Source organism: Capra hircus, chromosome 24, assembly GCF_001704415.2.
Source record: "Capra hircus breed San Clemente chromosome 24, ASM170441v1, whole genome shotgun sequence".
In the NCBI taxonomy this organism is placed as follows: domain Eukaryota; kingdom Metazoa; phylum Chordata; class Mammalia; order Artiodactyla; family Bovidae; genus Capra; species Capra hircus.
In genome coordinates, this window is record NC_030831.1 from 48046218 (window position 1) to 48063190 (window position 16973).

The window sequence follows — 16973 nt, forward strand, 5'->3', positions numbered from 1 at the left end:
TTGCTGACCTCGGCTTGTTCACCCCAAACTAAGATCCAGTCACCCCATTACTCTGACTGCAGTCCTGGGACTCTCAGGTCAGTGAACACAGCGTTCTAGAACAGTCATATCCCCAAAGTTGACATCCTAAATAATCTGCAGCTTTCAGTCACTCCTACCATTGCCCATATGCGTTAGTGGAAGTGAAAGTGTTAGTCGCTCAGTCATGTGGGACTCTTTGCGACCCCCGTGGACTGTAGCCTGCCAAGCCCGCCAGGCTTCTCCATCCATGGGATTTTCCAGGCAAGAATACTGGGGTGGATTGCCATTTCCTTCTCCAGGGGGTCTTCCCCACCCAGGGATCGAACCTGAGTCTCCTGCATTGCAGGCAGACTCTTTACCATCTGAGCTACCAGGGAAGCTATATGTGTTAGATGTTACCTAATGAAACACCACCATCATAATCATAGTAGCAGTTGCATTTATTGCTTTCCCAGTTCTAGGCACCACAGTACCTTCTCTGTTACTATAACAATACCAGACTTTACACCAGACATCACGTAACCCACATCAGTCCAGGAGCTGTGGCCCCTGCCTCACAGAACACCACCCCCCACCCCCAGCAGTTGCTGACAGGCCATTATTCTGGGTCCTGCTAACTCTGTGTAGTGATAAGGAAACTCCACCAATTTGATGCTTTATCTGGTTGTAGGTTGAGGAAAGATATTATTTCAATCAAGATAATGGTTCTATTTCTTGGACGGAAATGAGATTTTTTTTCATTGCCTTGTGGGGGTGTCACCAAAACCTGTCTTGGGGCTTGAACAGGTCAGCTAGAAGTTGGTGGATTTTCTTGTGACCCAAGAGAGAGTGTAAACACGACAGAGAGCAGGAAAGAGGAAAACATACATGCCAGGCCTATGAGATCACAAAGTAAGTTCCATGTGGACATTTATAGGCATAAAACCTGTGGAACAAAAATTCAGAAGGTAAGTGTGCAGTGTGAGCCCGATAGCCTGCATTTCACACAAGGTAAATGGCCTCTAAGGAAATAAGGATAACGAAGCCACAGAGACCAGACTCAGCTACGAGAGCAACTTGAAAGTCTTCTAAACCTGCCTGTCACGGAGGATAGACTTCTTTGTGACTTTGCTGACAGATGACCCCGCTGCTCTTTCAACACCTCCTCCAACAGGGAGCTCACCAACAATACACTGACCCACTCCTATGTCGAGGAAACTATGTCCAGATTACATATTAATCGTAAAGTCAATTCATAAAAGGAAACCACAGTGAGAACTCACAGGGTGCTAACACTGCAGTAGACTTTGGAAACAATACACATTTCAGCAAGTCATTAAATGATATGCAAACATTAGGTGATAAATGCAGTGATTTGAATGAGTGAATTTCGTGGAAGTTTATATTATTTAAAATATTTGGGAATTTCAAGGGCTGTAACATAGCATCTCAAGCTCTTTATAGGTGATTTGCTTTAATAAGGAAATAGCAATTTTCAATTCTTATATCAATTTTCTATATAGTAACTCAAAGGAGTTTGGAAGTGTTTATAAAGGCTTTACATCTTTTGAACATTTCACTGAGAACTGACTTGATGAAATGCTCTCTCTCCAAATAAAAGTTACACCTCAGCTCAACTGATTCTGGAACAGACCCAGTTCTGCTGATTCTTAAGGACCAAGAGGGTGGTGTCTTACTATACTGCAATTGGACTGACCAACACTTTGAAATCTAAACTGCACCACTATTGGTATGTATAGACTGTCATCGGAAAGTAACCCAAAATCTGGATAATATTGGTTGTCAGCGGAGGAGGAGCCAGGCTGCTTGGGACAGAGGTGTGATGGAGATTTTTCACAGCATACTTTTGGATACTTTTGCATTTAGGGCCATGGAACTGTATTACCTATTAAGAATAAAATTATAGTTTAAAAGAGCACATAATTATTTCAGTGAAGACAGACTTTGACACCATCAATTTCTATTTTAATATTGATACTCTTAAAATGCAATGAAAATCACTGCCAGGTCAGGTGAAAACTACCTTTGGCTATCTTCACAGCACTGATGCTCATGGCAGGGTAGTAACTGTGACCGATGCCCTGCTTAACCCCATTTTTTCCCGCTGGGCACCCAATCAAAAAGAGACTTGCTCTGATACACCTTTGCTTAGCTCCTCCTTCCTGACCCTGCTTCCCTCCCTCCCGTACAAGCTTTCCCTAAAGCTCTCTTTTGCTACATCACATGTGCCTGAATCCTTGTCTCAGGCTCTGCTTGTAGAGAACCCAATATAAGTCAGTCAGATGCTGCCTTCCTGTATCTTTCCAGAGGCTGGCCCCTGGTGGTAGATCACACGTGAGCCTTCCTCTTTGAGGGCAGAACCATAACCAATTTCCTGCCCAGTCAAAATCACCAGTCTGATACCATACATTCCATGAAAGGCAGCACAGCAAAACAGTGACCATTCGGAACAGAGTTCCCACAGCTAGACCTGGTGAGACTGCACAGCTCTCTTCTTCCCCAGGATGAATGAGCAGGAGGTAGGAGCAGACCCAGAGGCCGGCTCCATAATCAGACATGCAGCGGTACGCAGTGGAAAGTCAGTATGAACATCGGCTCTACTTGCTGAGCAATCTCGAATGGAATATTGAAGCTCTTCAAGCCTCGATTCCCTCATCTGTAAAATCGCACTGCCTGACAGAGCCTTTGTGAGGCTCAGATGAGGCAGTACCGTCAAGTGTGCTGCAAAGTGGCAATGCCACATAAATACTGGTTGTTCTTGACGTTCAGAACAAGCAAGTATCCTCTGCTTGCTTGGAACAAATAATTAAATTAACCTTTGTTAAATAAATATACCCCAGCTGCTCCTCACCCTGGGCATGGTACCTGGATCTCCCTGCGTGAGAAGCAACTCCAGGGAAAAACAAGTGGACATGGGGAAAATATCCTGGCGACAGTCTACCCAAAGCTTAGGGTGTGACCCCATCACGGTCTCATGAACCTCAGCTGCAGTCGTCTGAAGAAGGTGGAATCTCTCTCTCTCTCACTGAGATACAGGAGTATCCCCCATGTGAATTTCTTGTAATCTACCCAGTGTCTGTGTTAATCTTGAATACAACTTCCAACTTGTTGAAAAACCTATATATTCTTTTCCACGTAATGAGTGATAAACTGGCAGAAAACTAATTTTACTTGCATAGATCAGGGATACTTGCTATCCTGATTCTTTGTGGACCATTCATGAAGGCATGTCAAGCCCTATACCATCTGGTCCTGCCCAGTGTCATCAGCATTTCCTCCCCTCCCCATTAGACCCACGTCTATGACATCCTCCAAGTAGGCCATTGGGTGTTCCCATCCTGGGGCCTCATCCTTGTTCCTTTCTCCCTGGAACAGCCTCCCTCCTCTATCAGCCCACCTCAGCTCTCCCTTTTCCCAGGATGCCTTCCCTAACCACTCCCATCACCAGCATTTCTGCCTGTGCCATACGGGCCAGAGCAGGACGCGTGCCCTTTCACCAAGTTCTTTCATGGTTTCATGGGCAGATGTCTTCCCACACCGGACTGACCATTCCTCCAAAACAGAGCCTGAACCTGCAGCCTCTCTTGTATTTCTCAGGGCCACCAGATAGTACCAGGCATCTGGTGAATTAACAATACTCCCAGACTGAGTAATGGACAGGGTCATATGATTGCTCTCAGTTTAACACACTGCTAAATGGCTTGTATGAGAGTTTACTGTTCTAAATAAGATCACCCTAGCAGCAAACTTGGAATTGTGCAAACTGTTTGCGGCCCCAAGGCAAAAAATTGAAAAAAAAAAAGAACACACATCATCCTCATACCAAAGGAGTCCGGCTTTCCTCACATACCAATCGACCCGATCATGAGCCAGTGGGCACCCTCCACTCAGAGGGCAGAGCCAGGGCTCAGACCATGAGCCTTCACAGCCTTCTGTCCCTGGGTCCAGTCCCACCCAGCCAGAGGCACCTTCCAGAAGAACCAAAAGCTCAACTTCATCCAGGTCACGTTCCCTTTCCCAAATGGGGAAACCCACCCACTTCCCAGGAACACTGTCAAACCACAGACCGAAGAAAGCAAAATTCAGACTCACAAGCGACCACGTCTTCTTAAATTTCAGGCCAGCAGTTTCTGTGCAAACCTGCTCATTTCCTGCAAAGAGAAGAAAGGGATGGAGAAGCATATTAGCATCTGCTCTGGGTATCCTTCAGCAGTTTCCTGGCCGACCTCTGGCTTCTGCACCTTCTCTGTGTTCTCACTCCCAGCAGCACTCTCCCCTCCCAGGAACACCGCATGCTAGCTGGGTGGGCGCCCCTGGCAAGATCCCCCCTCCTCCGGCCGTGGGTTCGGCCCACGTCGCCTCCCTCCCCCTCCCCGGCGCCATGCCAGTCTCAGATTGACCACTGCCTCCAATTCCCTGAAGGCGCTGGGCTTCTTCCCACTCGGAGTGAGGCCTCCTCTTCTGTAGCATGGGGTTGCCTAGCAACCCTGCGCGCCAGCTCGGAAGGCCCTCCTAAATTGGACCTCACAGCACAGGGCATCTCCTTGTACAGCTGCCTGAATCTTAACAATCTGGTTCTGAATAATAACACAATGGTAATTGCATGCATGGGCCCCAAACTACATTTAAATAATGTTCAAGAGCTGACACAAACCAACAAAGGCCAGAAAATGCATTTCGGAGGTTGACTGTAGGGCCAGGCAGGACGTTCGGTGCGGGAGGGAGTTGACACCAAAGACTTGAGTTAATGACAATGCCAACCTGAACTGTGCATTCTCCTGCCTCTCTGCTTGAGCATGTCACTACTTTAATGTATTTTAAGTGAGTCTGGGATCTGTAGAGGCAATTTAATGGCCAGCGGTAGTGACGCCTCAAGACAGGATGTCTTTTAGTTCTTCGGCAATGTTCGGAGAGATTTTTGGAGGAGGTGGGGAGGACATAGGACCAGAAGGGAGCGCTGTGCCTGTGTGATTTCCCGTGGCCTTTACGATCGTGGCTAAATACATTTTAGAAGGTAGGAGAAAGAACTTACCAAGCAAGAGTGCAGAACATCTGCTCCCTCAGTGAGGGACAAATTCAACATGACTGATGCATTTCAGGATAAGAAGTGAAGGCAAAGAGGCCTTGACACTGGCTAGCACGCAGACGGAAGCCGCTTAGTGTGGCGTGGGGAAAGGCCGCGTGCACGCAGAGTCCAGCCTGTAATCTGTGTCCCTGGCAGAGGGTAATGAAGAGCTCTGCTCAAGGCAGAAGAGTCTTCACGCGTGGGAAACAGCAGGCTGACAATCTGTTCCTCATGGAGTGATAGCAGTGAGGGTCAGCTGATCACCCCTGATGATTTGAAAACCCAAAGCACTTGTTTTTAAAAGCTCAAAATCGTCCTGCAAGGGACTTAAACAGATAGTCGCACTCCCATGTTCATAGCAGCATCACTCACAACAGGCAGGAGACAGGAGAAACCCAAGAGTCCATTGGATGAATGGGTGAATAAAATGCGGTCCACATGTATGATGGAATGTTACTCAGACTTAAAAGGAAGGGAATTCTGATATATCCTTCAACATGGAAGAACTAGAGGACATTATGGTAAGTGAAAATAAGACAAAAGGACAAATGCTGTATGATTTTACTCATATGGGTATCCGGGCTTCCCTGGTGGCTCAGACGGTAAAGAATCCTCCTGCAATGCAGGAGACCTGGGTTCGACCCCTGAGTTGGGAAGATCCCCTAGAGAAGGGAACAGCTACCCACTCTAGTATCCTTGCCTGGAGAATTCCATGGACAGAGGAGCCTGGCAGGCTACAGTCCATGGGGTCGCAAAGAGTCAGACACGACTGAACCGACTTTCACACTTCACTCACAGAGCAGTCAAATTCATAAAGACAGAAAGTAGAATAGAGAGGTTACCAGGAGTTGGGGAATGGTGAGTTAGTGTCTAATTTGGGGAAGATGAAGATGAAACCATACGTTCTAGAGATGTATGGTAGCAATAGCTGCACAACAATGTGAACAAACAATGCCACTAACCTATACACTTAAAGATGGTTAACATGGTAAATGTTATCCATGCTGCTGCTGCTGCTAAGTCGCTTCAGTCGTGTCCAACTCTGTGCGACCCCATAGACGGCAGCCCACCAGGCTCCACTGTCCCTGGGATTCTCCAGGCAAGAACATTGGAGTGGGTTGCCATTTCCTTCTCCAATGCATGAAAGTGAAAAGTGAAAGTGAAGTTGCTCAGTCCTGTCTGACTCTTTGCGACCCCATGGACTGCAGCCCACCAGGCTCCTCCGTCCATGGGATTTTCCATGCAAGAGTCCTGGAGTGGCTTGCCATTGCCTTCTCCGAATGTTATGCGTATTTTACCATAATTTAAAAAAAAAATCCTCCTGTGGTAAAATAGCTTTTCTCATTCAAGGACAAACTGGGCTGTGTGACTCGGCCAGGGACCCCATGGCTTGCAAACATGGTGTTCATGCAGCGTCATCACGGATGCAGGTGTCTGAGCATAAGAAACAGGATCTCCTTGTGCCCACTTCACGGAGTCCGAACTCCATCACTGCCCAGAGTGGGGACCCCTTCCACCCAGCCGGGCCCATCCCCCACACCCGAGACCGGCTTCCTCCCCCAGGCACACGGGCTCCTTCTCACCCATGCTGCCTGCCCAGAAAGCCGTTTCCTGTGGCCTCCACCAAACCAAATCCGACCCTTTCTAGTGGATCTACGTTCTGCGAACGTCACAAAGCCACCATCAAGCATTTATTTGGGAACGATTCTATAATCATGTCTGAAAGGTTTGTCTCTCCCCTAAATTCTCTGGAAGGACCTTTGGACCAGGATCGTCATTTTTTGTCTGCAACAGGCTCTGAGCGCACCATGTGCTGTTCCCTTAAATCTCTGGGAGGGAAAACCGGCTGTGCCTCCTTTAACAGGGAATCCAGGCACAGCTCCCTGCCTGAGGTGCAGAGCATACGTGCTGGCTGCAGAACCCTCAAGCTAGATACTCCAGGCAGGCGAGCGGGTCCCTCCAGCCACTTAGAGGTGTAACTCAATGTGTGCGATAAACAATCGAACATTTACAGATTTTATTAATTTGGAAAGGTCATTAGAGCTAACAGCTTCTGTGAGTGAGAGTGAATAAATAGCATGGATAATTTTTTTTTTCTGTATCCTGATTTTTTTTTCTTGGAACGTGCTTTAGGCCTCAAAAAATATTGTTACGAGGGAAAAAAAAAGGGAGAAAACATCCAGGATTAGGACTTCCCTGGGAGTCCAGTGGTTAAGACTTTGCCTTGCAATGTAGGGTTCAACAGTGGCCAGAAAACCAAACAGAATACAGAAACAATATTGTAACAAATTCAATTTAATAAAGACCTGAAAAAATCCAGGCTTGTGAGACAAGAAGAGTCTGACCGGAGCTCCCGACAAGCCTCGTTCCCTCTTTGAGCCTTGGTCTTCTCCTTTGCTAGTTAAGGGAGTGATCACAAAGGTCCCTTCCCACAATTATGGTCTGCGGTGAGAATGTGAAGCTATCAACTTTCCAAGCTAATAGTTATCCATCCCTCACCCCATCCATCCTCCCAAATGTTGGGCACGTCTTCACCTCTGGAGAAATAGAGTTGAAGTTCATGGCCCCTCAGCCAGCAAAAGGTCCTTAATGATTTCAGGTGCCTTCCTGGACCCTGACCTGGGGGCTCTCAAACCCAACAATCTGACTACCTTGCTCTCATTAAGGAACACTCCAGACTAATGACTTGTTTCCTCGAATCTCTGGGAAGGGCTGGAAATGGGCCAAAGGACGTCATCACCCAGGCTCCGTCTCCCCAGCCCTTGGCTCCAAGACGAGTCAGCGCTGTCTGTCAAGGGCCAGACCTCTGCAGGGAGCGCACGCCTGGCTCTCCCCAAGGAGACACGGAACCAGAGGTCAAGGTGCCGAGGGGTCTGGCTCCAGCCTGCTGTCATGCGTAGAAATGCTTGGCCCTTGACCAGGCTGTGCAGTCTGACCTCCCTCCCTTTCTTCACTCTCATCCCCTCTTCTCTCCTCCCTGAGCGTACAGACACTGAGAAGGTGGGAGGCCCACATATGTCTGCAAATGTGTGGCCACAAACATCTAGGCCCTCTTCTCTGATTGCTCCTGGCTTTCAGTAGCAATAGGAAGACTAGGTGTGACTCAGAACTATGAGACTAACAGCCTAATGCTCGTACTAACATTAGAGACCAGGGTTCGATTCCTGGGTCGGGAAGATTCCTTGGAGAAGGGAGTGACAATTCACTCTAATTCTTTCTTGGGAAATCCCATAGAGAGGAACCTGGTGGGCTACCATCCACAGGGTCGTAAAGAGTTGGACACGACTGAGTGACTAACTCCAATATTAATTAATATTAGCTAACACTTGTGTGATGCTTTATAATTTAAAAAAGTGTTTTCCCACATACCTGTCTGGCAGGTGGGATAGAGTTAACCGTTTACTGAGCATTGGCAGTATTTCAGGGTCTTTGCTACCTATGGGGATGCACACAAGAGAAGGTGTGGTCCTTGCTTGCAAACTCCCTCCGCGGCACTGTACAGTCAGGAAGATGGAAACACAGAGAAGCTGAGTGACCTTCTCAGAAGCATCCAGCTCACAAGCATCCTTGCTTAAACCAGTCCTAGGACTCAGAACCTTTTCAAGGCCTGAGAGTTTAGTATGAAATCTCACCTGCATGATATCAGCCAGAAGGGACCAGACAGGACTGCATGGTTTGGGGACCATGTAAGTCTAGGCCCAGAATGAAACAGTGCCTGTGGGTCAGGCCATGTTTGGCCCTGGACACCCTAGAGGAGGAGGCCCCTGCACCCGAGGGTACAGGTCAGAGCCTGATGTAGACATGACCTTGGCCCCTTGTGACCTTTCTGCTCATGGATAAACACCATTGTTCTCGCTAGCACCTTTGCAGAGATGCTGCCTTGAGAGCTGATGCAAATTCATGAAATCTTTTTCCTTCTTTCTTTTTTTAAATCAGCACTAACCTTTCTCTTCTAAGAACTGCCACAGCACTTACAGTCAACATGTGACAGAAAATTGGTGTTGTTCTTCTCAGGGTCTCTAACGGCTTTTTGAAAAACATCAAATGTCCATGCTAGAGCAACCCTATAAACCCCTCACTTCACAACCAGGATACCTGAGTCCAGAGAGGGCAAATGGCTCACCCCAGGTCACACCAAGGACAGGACCAGAAGCAGAACATGGGTCCCAGACTCCCAGCCTGGGGCCTGCACACACCCAGTGGGTGGTGGGAGGGTTCCCATGCGTCCTGTGTACCCTGAGCCCCATAGCAGCCTCAGCAAGCACGCGGGGCTGGGAGGGGGCTGTCTGACGCTGGATGGCGGCAGGCGGACTCCACCTTCCCCCACCCCACCCTGGGAATGACTTTGAAGTGACTGGCTCTACCTCACAGGGAGGGACAGAGGCTGTGAGAGGTGCCCTCAGGGGACAGGGAGGTCACTAGTCTCTGCTGCAGGGCCTTGCAGCTCCCAGGAGGCCATAATGCTCTGGGGTTTAGAGCCAGACTGACCCTGCCATTGACCAGCTATGTGACCTTGGACAAGTGACTTAACCTCTCTCTGCTTTAGATTTTCACCAGCAAAATGGGCAGAATAATGGCACTGACCTCCTATCTCCTGGGGCTGAAGCAGAGATGAAATGAGCAAGTGGGACACGCTTGGCACCAGGTGCGGCATCTATGTTCTCTGGTGAGGACGGTGAGACCAGCTTTCCCCTGGGAGGTCAGCCCCTTTGGGGAATGCAGACTGTGTGCTCACTGCTAAGTGCCAGCTCCTAGCTCGAGCCCAGCACATGGATGAGCACTGACTGTGCTCCCATGGGAAGTGCTGCTGGGCTGGTGGCAGCCCAGCACCTGGTGAGAAGACGCCTGGGCTGATAAGCTGTCGCTAGCGTGGGTCAGCTGAGGTCTATGGTGACAGAGAGGTAGGGGCTTCTCTTCCCAGGATCCTTCAGAGGCTGTGTTATGTGGGTAAATTAACCACGCTGAGGTCATAAAACGGCACAGACAGTCCATCTTGCTTGTCTAGTCCTTATAGAACCAGACATGCTCTTCCCATAGGATGCGGCAAGCACCCAAGGGCGCTGAAAACTTATGTCCACACAAAAGCCTGCACACAGAAGTTTATGGCAGCTTTACTCATAATTGGGCTTCCCTGGTGGCTCAGAGGTTAAAGCGGCTGCCTCCAATGCGAGTAGACCCGGGTTCGATCCCTGGGTCGGGAAGATCCCCTGGAGAAGGAAATGGTAACCCACTCCAGTATTCTTGCCTGGAGAATCCCATGGATGGAGAAGCCTGGTAGGGCTACAGTCCACGGGGTCACAAAGAGTCAGACACGACTGAGCAACTTCACCTTCCTTCACCTTTACTCATAATTACCAAAAGTGGAGGCCATCAAGATGTCCTTCAGTGGGTGAATGGAGACATAAACTGTGGTACATCCATGCAATGGAATATTACTCAGTACTAAACAGAAATGTGTTATCAAGTTATGAAGACATCAAGGAGTCTTACATGTATATTACTAAGTGAATGAAGCCAATCTGAATGGGCTACATACTATATGATTCCAACTATACGACCTTCCGGAAAAGGCAATGGCAACCCACTCCAGTGTTCTTGCCTGGAGAATCCCAGGGACGGGGGAGCTGGTGGGCTGCCGTCTATGGGGTCGCACAGAGTCGGGCATGACTGAAGTGACTTAGCAGCATACGACCTTCTGGAAAAGGCAAAACTATGGAGATAAGAAAAAGATCAGTGGTTGCCAGAGGGAAGACAGACCAGATGAACAGGTGAATCACAGGGGGATTTAGGGAAGTGAAACCATTCTGTGTGACCTTGTAATGGCAGACACATGGTTTTATACATTTGTCAAAACCCGTAAAACTGTACAAGATACAGAGTGAACTCTAGTGTAAACTACGGACTTTAGTTAATAATGATATATCAACAGATTGACAGAGGCACATTATCATATATAAAACAGACAAATAACAGAGAATTACTATATAGCACAGGGAACTATATTCAGTATCTTTTAATAAACTATAATGGAAAAGAATAAAAAATATAGATATACATACATATATACATACATGTATGTGTAACTGAATCACTTTGCTGCATACCTGAAGCAAACACAATATACTTCAATAAAATAACAAATAAAATAATGTATCAGTATTGGTTCACCAGTTATCACAAATGTACCACATTAATGCCAGATAATAATAGCAGAGGAAACTTGGAGGGAGGGGAAGAAAGAGGGTATATGGGAACTTTGTACTTTCTGCTCAATTTTTCTATAAACCTAAAACTGTTCTAAAAAAAAATAGTCTATTAGCTAAAAAAACAACCAACCCAAAACACACTACTCCCCATCACTGGGCCCCACTGGGCCACCAGGTGCCACCCTGGGGTCTTGGAGGAAGGTCCAGAGACCAACACGGTCCTTCCAACTAGAAGTACAACCACGCCTGTCCAAAGTGCTAGAGACTGTTTCGGAAAGCCAAGGGGGCAGGCCAGCAAGAGCCCCCCCTGCCCCGCCCAGCTGGTGAGGCAAACAGAAGCTCGGACTCCAGCAACCGGGACACTTCTGCCTGCCAGGCAGTGACTAAGACTTAACTCACTCTTCCTGAGCACATGCCCTGTGCCAGGCTCACCACCACTGCCTTCTACAAGGGAGTCAAACAGAGACCCAGCCCGTGCCCACAGCCAGACTCCACCCAGCCTTTACTGTTCCTCCACCCCCAACAGCCGATATAGTAGGTGCTCGATAAACATTCCTTAAATTCAACAGTGATTACTTGCATGCCTCTTTATTTCCCCATGAAAGGAAAGAATCTGATGGTAAGCCTCCCTTTCCTCCAGCAAACTCCTGAGTATTTCCTGAACAGAATAAACAGCAGCACCCCCCCACACCTTAGGGGAGACCTTGCGTTTGGTCCGGAGGCCACTTTCCCAACCCTGGGAGCACATTCAGAGGGGCTTCCCCCTGACACACTTGCACATGTGATGTTGCTTGGCATTGAGAGCCCACTCAACAAATGGACATTTCCCTGCTTTTCCCTGGAAAGGCTGGAAAATGTGTGTGTGTGTGGTCATTGCCAAGCAGCCTGCAGGGCAGTAGCGTGGCCCTTGGCCCCAGGGCCTGCCGTGCAGGCACCTTGGGGAAACCCATGAGCTGAGGTCCAGCCCGCAGGGCACCAGACCAGGATAGTCTGCTCTGATTGAGAGAGAAGGAGAGAGGGGTGGGGAGATGGGGACGGGAAAGTGTGTGTGTGTCCCTGGAGAACAGTGTCTTCCAAGGCAACCAAATCCTCTCAGTCATTGCTTTGGGGGGATGATGGCTCCCTTGGAAGTCTGAACTTCGGCGACCTTGGCCTAGAACCTTAAAACAGCCTAAGGAAGAGAAAGGGCTGAGCCCAGAGAGCCGAAGCTAAAGCTGGGGCTTGGGGCCTGGGATAGGGGAGGCGACAGAGCCTGTCCAAGGAACAAAGGCCTAATCTCTCTGGTCAGGCTGCCCAGCCCCAGTCCAACTGCTCAGTCACACACATTTTCTTTTTTGTCTGGCCTCAGGGAAGCGTTCCTGGGCTTGGGCAAATCCGAGCCAGGGCTGCCAGCAAATCCTGGCCTGAGGAACAGGGAAAGGTTGTTCAGGCCCCTGCCCCCAGGGCCCCTGCCCACACTGCCAGGGTAAGAAGGAGGAGGGCGCCCAATGAGGGGGTCCTTCCCCATGCTCTCTGGCTCGTGAAGCAGGATGGTGAAAGTTCAGCAGAACCTGAGTAGACGCAGGGGGATGATAGAGAATATTTGACGCTGTAATATTAAACAACGGTTTAAATCTGGAGAAAAATGTTTTCTTTCTGTAACATAAGGAGGAAAGCGTGATAAAGCCTTCATGTCCGCAGGGCTCCTGAAGAAGGCATCTCAGCGCAGAATTCCCGCAGGGGCCGAGGGGCGGAAGGGAGTCTCGTGGGTTTAATAAGAAGGTTCACTGTGCCTGACTTCATTGGCTGATGGGGTCTGGGGCCGCGGGGGCTGCCCACTCTGCCTGTCGGCCTGGTTCCGCTGCCTAGTGGGGCTGGGATTTCGAGGCTGGTGTGGGCACGTGTGTGGGGAGGGGAACCGGAGGTCCCTGGGAGCAAGGCTGCCTCGTCAGCCCCCGCGGGGATGGACATCAGGCTGGCAAAGGCGGCATTCGCAGCTCCACACCGCGGACCCGGAGGCGGGCCTGCTCCGTCTTCGCTGACCACAGGCTTCCCGTTGGTGACTTTTCCTGCCTGTGTGGGTCTTGCCCTTGTCCTGGGGCCCTGCATCCTATCACTCATGCTCCTCCCTGTATCTAAACCTACTTTCCAGGAAGTTCTATCTCACCTGGTGTCCAGTGTGATAGGAATAACTAATATCAGGCTTTCTCTGGTGGCTCAGACAGTAAAGAGTTCGCCTGCAATGCAGGAGGCCCGACTTGGATCCCTGGGTCGGGAAGAACTCCTAGAGAAGGAAATGGCAACCCGCTCCAGTCCTCTTGCCTGGAGAATTCCACGGACAGAGGAGCCGGGTGGGCTACAGTCCATGGGGTCGCAAAGAGTCAGACACAACTGAGCAACGAGCACGCTTTCTCTCAGAGAAAAAGATGCTTTCAGCCCCCTTTCAGATGGAAGAAAAAGACTGATTCCCCGGGAAAGGACTTACTTGACTTTTTATTTTCAGACTTCGCTGTTTACTCTGCACCTCAATGACGCGAAGGACAGACCTGCAGGTGACTCTGTCCCTGCAGGTACGGTGGCCAGTAGGATCCAGGCAGTGCGTGGTGTAGCGGCTGTCTGGACAGGGGAGGGGCGACCCCCAGAGCAGGAGGGGGGCACCTGGCGAAGGCTGCCTCCAGAGCTGTCCCCTGCGGCCCCTGCTCCCCCGGGGCCGCATCACTGCCCTCAGCACCGCATCACTCTCCCCGGCACGGACACGCCGTTTCATTATCCAAACAAGGGCATTTTGAGAATGAAAGCGGACACTGTTCATAGTCAGCGGAGGACAGTGGGCATAAAGCGGCCGTCCCAGGCCAACCACGACATGTCCCTCCAGCAGTGTCAACCAACCTCTGGGGCCTGGGAAAGCTCAGTCAGAACTCTTCCCTGGAAGAGAAGTCCCACCGCCCGACTTAGAAAAAGTTGTCTCCTCAACCACCGAGCTTCCCCTCCCAGGAGGCGTCAGAAGCGATCCCCGACAGAGGCCGCCAGGCGCACCAGGGCCGCTGGAAGCGCCACGCGCATCTGTGTGAAGTACGAGAACTGTCCTGGCCACCCGCCCACCTGGAAGGCCCACCCTCCGATTTCCCCGCAGGTCTCCCCAGCTCTCACTCCCTGTAAGAAGTCTGCCCGGACACCCCACACCCCTCGCCATTTTGTGCATCACCGTCTCAGCTCCTCGGGCACGTGGTCATCTTCCCCACCTGCTCAAGCGCTCTGAGGGGAGGTGCCATCACGTGTCATTCATCTCCGGCCCCGCCCATCCTGACTCCTCCCTGCCCCAACCCCAGGGCCTTGCGTACAGAAGTCTCTGATTTAAAGGTTTTTGAAAGAATCGGCCGTGAAATTAAAAGACGCTTACTCCCTGGAAGAAAAGTTATGACCAACCTAGATAGCATGTTGAAAAGCAGAGACATTACTTTGCCAACAAAGGTCTGTCTAGTCAAGGCTATGGTTTTTCCTGTGGTCATGTATGGATGTGAGAGTTGGACTGTGAAGAAAGCTGAGCACCGAAGAATTGATGCTTTTAACTGTGGTGTTGGAGAAGACTCTTGAGAGTCCCTTGGACTGCAAGGAGATCCAACCAGTCCATCCTAAAGATCAGTCCTGGGTGTTCTTTGGAAGGACTGAGGCTGAAGCTGAAACTCCGGTACTTTGGCCACCTCATGTGAAGAGTTGACTCATTGGAAAAGACTCTGATGCTGGGAGGGATTGGGGGCAGGAGCAAAAAGGGATGACAGATGATGAGATGGTTGGATGGCATCACTGACTTGATGGACGTGAGTCTGAGTGAACTCCGGGCGATGGTGATGGACAGGGAGGCCTGGCGTGCTGCAGTTCATGGGGTCGCAAAGAGTCAGGCACAACTGAGTGACTGAAGGAACCGAGTTGAACTGAACTACAACTTTCCCTTGAGAACTGGGGACCCAGGGATGGAACCCACTGTCCTACAGCCCGTCGGAAGTTCGTGGTTCTCCCACATCAACTTTTCAGGACAAATATTCCTGAATCTCTATGTCCACTCTGGGGGCTTTACTGGTGAAATTTGTGCAGTCCTACAGGGTGGTGATTGTGAAGTGGGAGTGTCTGAAATAAAATCCAGAAAGGGTCTCAAGAAGAACTCCAATTTCATAGCTCAGGAGAGGTGTTGGGTTGAACCTGGGTGAGAACCTCTCCCCAGCACCTAAAATTGCCCCACATCTTGGAAAGATGAGAAAGCAGTCAAGACTAAGTGCAGGAGGGCGGTACCTGCAGTAAGCTCAGTGGGTAATCAGGGAGGGCTTCCTGGAGGCAACAGACAGTAAGCAGAAGCTTGAAGGAAGGGGAAGATATGAAGAGTCCGGGCAAAGGGCAGTCTAGAAAGAGAGACTCTTAGCAAACAGCCATAGGTGGGAGTGGTCAAGCATAACCAGGGCAGTGAGTGAGCAGGTGTGGCCAGAGAAGGTGTGTGTAGAGAGGCCAGAGGTGAGCCGTGAGGGCAGATAAAGAACCCAAACAGCAGCTGCCTCTGAGCTTGAGTCTCACGGATGGAGTCACCCTGCTCCCTGTTCTCTCAGGGTGGGGTGGGGGGGCATCATTTGGGGAGAGTTCAGTGTAGGCTGGACCTACTGCTCAGGCCGCTGGGTGACAGCTGGGAGGCAGCAGAGGGGCTGATCCAGGTTGAAGCCATCCTCAGTTGTTGTTGTTTTTTTTTTTTCCCTGCTTCTCCTTGGCTTCTCCCAGGCTTCTCCCAATTCTGCCAGTTTTGGGAAACCCGGCCAACTAAGCATCTGTGGCTCATAAGTGTGATCTCGCCCTGCATACCAGCCTCTGAGTCAGAAGAGTGGGAGTGAGTGTCCAGGAGATGAAGCCCACCACAAATAAGCTATGCAGGAAGCCCTCTTAGCTGAGATGATTAGTCAGTGAGCTGAAACATTTTAGCATCTCACATGTTTGTATATTCACTCAGTGAACTTTGGATATAAAGCCAAGATGTTTCTTCACCTTCACATCTCCTGAGTGTAATTGTTCTGATTGTCTTTCTGGCATAAATCACACTTATTTCTAAGTATGGTTTTCTTAAATGGAATGAGAAGCTAAATACACTGGCAAAATAATCTGAATGCAAAAGTATCCCTCAATTTCGTGACTATTTCCCCAACCTTTCCTAGTTGTTTCATCCACATCTAACTTAACAGCAATTTTTTATTAAATAAAATGAACTGTTGGTTTTTTTTTTTCTTTTTGAGTCTTTCCAAATTTTCAACCAAGTTTTCATTGAAACAATTTCTTTCTTTTTTTAGCAATGGGATTTAATTGGTTTGTATAATACTTAATTAAATTGCATAATTACAATAGCAAGTTCCACTGGCATAAACAGGTTTGGGAAGTAAGCCAGCTGCCTCTAGGAAAGCATTCAGCTCAGCTGGTGGGAGCAGACACGGTGGACATTTTGGACAGCTGCCTTCCTGCCCCAAGTGTTCCTCCAGCTGTGGATATCAGTCAGAGGGATGGAGCGAGCTGATGAATTTGGCAAGCTAGCTAACCGAGTCACAGAGAGTGTCTAGTGCTCCGCTTATCAGGACTCAGGTTAAGGTTAGCACTCTGGGGACTAAGGACCTGGTACTGTCCCCTACCCCACGGCATCTTAGTCCTCACCTGGTTCTCTTTCTCCCACCTCCACA

At 49.5% G+C, this 16973-nt stretch overlaps 1 protein-coding gene across 2 annotated transcripts in view; it reads right to left on the minus strand.

Moving 5' to 3' along the window:
- Positions 1 to 16973, minus strand: part of ZBTB7C (zinc finger and BTB domain containing 7C) — a 384349-nt gene that overhangs the window by 154656 nt on the left and 212720 nt on the right. Inside the window, exon 3 of one of the 2 annotated variants that reach the window (XM_018039559.1) lies at positions 4114 to 4172. The gene's annotated coding sequence lies outside the window, so the exon portion shown is untranslated. Of the gene's footprint in view, positions 1 to 4113; positions 4187 to 16973 lie in introns of those variants that run through there. The other variant, XM_018039560.1, reaches the window with a different exon arrangement.